Genomic DNA, 3,591 nt, shown 5'->3' with positions numbered 1-3,591 from the left:
TGCCTGTCCCAAAAAAATTAGCATATCATGAAAAGGTTCTCTAAACAAGCTATTAACCTAACCATCTGAATCAACGACGTAACTCTAAACACCTGCAAAAGATTCCTGAGGCTTTTAAAAACTCCCAGCCTTGTTCATTACTCAAAACCGCAATCATGGGTAAGACTGCCGACCTGACTGCTGTCCAGAAGGCCATCATTCGGTATGTTTACATGGACGTAAGTAACCGGATCAAATGGCCGGTCGGAATAAAAGTGTGTCATGTAAACACTCCGTTCGGGTTATTTTTTGTGTATTCGGCGCGATCCGTTATAATTTCTGATCAGAACGAAACGGGTGGTTTACGCCGATCCGAAACCCGATCGGTGCGCATGTAAACGCTTGATCTGTTCGTTTTTATCTGATGGTGAAAAACTGACCTGACTGCGCATGTGCGACTTTGCCATTTCCGCCTGGCTAACGCTAATAATATTAGCATGTCAGGGAAGTAAAACTGGTCGGTGAGCGACACAACATTTCTACTAGAAACTTTTAAAGAGCTCAAAATGATCTGTATTACCTGTAGCTCAGTCAGGGAGTGCAATAACGTCCCCACCATCATTAAAACCTGTCGCGGGTCCATTTTGGGTGCTCAGGTTTGTTTACGTTCACCCGGAAGTAGAACTTCTTCTTCTGTGGTTTTTTTAAGGAGAGTTTACCACTCTGCGCATGTCAGTACTGCTGTTCAGAACAAAGCCCGCTGCAGGTAAACGCTCATCATGAACAGATTGTGCCCATGTAAACAACACATTTTAATTATTCAAACAGAACACATTTCAATCCGGTCAAAGAATTCTGCGCATGTAAACATAGCAAGTGACACCCTCAAGCAAGAGGGTAAGACACAGAAAGAAATTGCTGAACGAATAGGCTGTTCCCAGAGTGCTGTATCAAGGCACCTCAGTGGGAAGTCTGTGGGAAGGGAAAAGTGTGGCAGAAAACGCTGCACAACGAGAAGAGGTGACCGGACCCTGAGGAGGATTGTGGAGAAGGGCCGATTCCAGACCTTGGGGGACCTGCGGAAACAGTGGACTGAGTCTGGAGTAGACACATCCAGAGCCACTATGCACAGGCGTGTGCAGGAAATGGGCTGTAGGTGCCGCATTCCCCAGGTCAAGCCACTTTTGAACCAGAAACAGCAGCAGAAGCGCCTGACCTGGGCTACAGAGAAGCAGCACTGGACTGTTGCTCAGTGGTCCAAAGTACTTTTTTCGGATGAAAGCAAATTTTGCATGTCATTCGGAAATCAAGGTGCCAGAGTCTGGAGGAAGACTGGGGAGAAGGAAATGCCAAAATGCCAGAAGTCCAGTGTGAAGCACCCACAGTCAGTGATGGTCTGGGGTGTCATGTCATCTGCTGGTGTTGGTCCACTGTGTTTTATCAAGGGCAGGGTCAATGCAGCAGCTATCAGGAGATTTTGGAGCACTTCATGCTTCCATCTGCTGAAAAGCTTTATGGAGATGAAGATTTCATTTTTCAGCACGACCTGACACCTGCTCACAGTGCCAGAACCACTGGTAAATGGTTTACTGACCATGGTATTACTGTGCTCAATTGGCCTGCCAACTCTCCTGACCTGAACCCCATAGAGAACCTGTGGGATATTGTGAAGAGAAAGTTGAGAGACGCAAGACCCAACACTCTGGATGAGCTTAAGGCCGCTATCGAAGCATCCTGGGCCTCCATAACACCTCAGCAGTGCCACAGGCTGATTGCCTCCATGCCACGCCTCATTGAAGCAGTCATTCATGCAAAAGGATTCCCGACCAAGTATTGAGTGCATAACTGAACATGATTATTTGAAGGTTGGCGTTTTTTGTATTAAAAACACTTGTCTTTCATTGGTGGGATGAAATATGCTAATTTTTTGGGACAGGCATTTTGGGTTTTCATGAGCTGTATGCCATAATCATCAGTATTAAAACAATTAAAGACCTGAAATATTTCAGTTGGTGTGCAATGAATCTGAAATATATGAAAGTTTCATTTTTATCATTACATTATGGAAAATAATGACCTTTATCACAATATGCTAATTTTTTGAGAAGGACCTGTACACCAGGGAAACACCTCATCATGGCTGATGCACTCTCACGAGCACCCCTTGAGGACACTGTGAGTACTTCTGCTGATGATGTGGAAAGCTATGTAAACATGGTGTGTGCAGCTTTGCCTCTGTCTAATGCAAAATTCAGACAAATAGTAGCTGAAACAAGCAAACTAAATAGCCCATGATCATTGCAGACATGCCAGTGGCACCTTGGCATAAAGTAGGGATGGACTTGTTTCATTTAAAAGGCAAAGATTATTTAGTTGTCATTGACTATTACTCTAACTTTCCTGAGATGTCATTACTGTCAAGTATTTCATCAACCTGTGTTATTACACATGCAAAATCCATTTTTGCCAGGCATGGCATTCTGTACAAAGTTGTAAGTGATAATGGACCATGCTTTGATAGCAAGGAGTGGAAGAGGTTTGCAGACAGTTATGGATTTGAGCACATCACATCAAGCCCGCTCTATCCCCAGTCAAACGGGAAGGCTGAAAAAGGAGTACACTTTCTTAAACAGCTATTAAAGAAAGCAGCTGACAGTGGTTCAGATCCTTATCTTGCTTTGCTCAGTTATCGAGCATCCCCGCTGGAATGTGGACTGTCACCAGGAGAACTGTTAATGAACAGAAAACTGAGAACCACATTACCATGTTACATAAAAGAGAGGAAGCTTCCAAAACTGCAGCAAAAGGTAAGATCCCTACAAATAAAACAAAAAGATGTATATGACAAAAGAGCCAAGCATCTTCCGCTTCTCACCAGCAAAGACACTGTCAGGATTCAAGATCGTACTGGATGGATGACTAAAGCTACTGTTCTTCAAGAAGTTGCACCTCGATCTTTCACAGTAAGAACTGAGGAAGGACAAATCATCAGACGTAACAAACGCAGTTTGCTTAAAACACAGGAAACTGTTAAAGAAACTGATGGTGCAGATGATACATCTGGAGAAGACAACAAATCAGTTTCTCCATCCAAATCTGTCTCTCAATCTTCTTCAAACACCAACATAGAGCTCCCTAATGAACCTGCTTTAAGAAGATATACAAGACAGATTAAAAAACCTCAAAGGCTGAACTATAATTAAAAAATGTATTTATTATATTTGTTATATTATTTGTTACATTTCTTTGCTATTTTACCAGTGGTTGAAGGGTTAATGAACTTGTTACTTTAAGATCTAGTTATTGTAAATGTATAGAATGTTGTACTTTAAAGAAAGGGGGATGTAATGATATAACTGTCAATATCAGTTTTAGCCACTAGATGTCAGTATTCTTGGTAACATGGTGAAACTAGGATGTATATGTGTCAGTACATGTACTAATGTAACCCAGAACTGAGGATGTGTATTGGTCAAGATCAAGCGAACCTCCATTTTCAGCAGCTTCTCTGAAAACCTGCCAATCTGTTCGGTCAAAACAATCTCTCAATATGGGGCCACTGTCTTGGATCCAGCATTTAACTTTCTTTTGTACCGGTCTGGAGCGTCTCAG

At 42.6% G+C, this 3,591-nt stretch overlaps 1 protein-coding gene across 1 annotated transcript in view; it reads left to right on the top strand.

Annotated features, from left to right (window-relative positions):
- The window catches only part of nit2 (nitrilase family, member 2), a gene marked incomplete at its 5' end in the record, with an annotated part of 80,456 nt that overhangs the window by 12,945 nt on the left and 63,920 nt on the right, over positions 1 to 3,591 (top strand).

The sequence above is a fragment of the Nematolebias whitei genome, chromosome 3 (assembly GCF_014905685.2).
Source record: "Nematolebias whitei isolate Nwh7 chromosome 3, NemWhi1, whole genome shotgun sequence".
Classification (NCBI taxonomy): domain Eukaryota; kingdom Metazoa; phylum Chordata; class Actinopteri; order Cyprinodontiformes; family Rivulidae; genus Nematolebias; species Nematolebias whitei.
The sequence above is the reverse complement of the archived record's forward strand: the minus strand, read 5'-3'. Positions and strand labels throughout refer to the sequence as shown.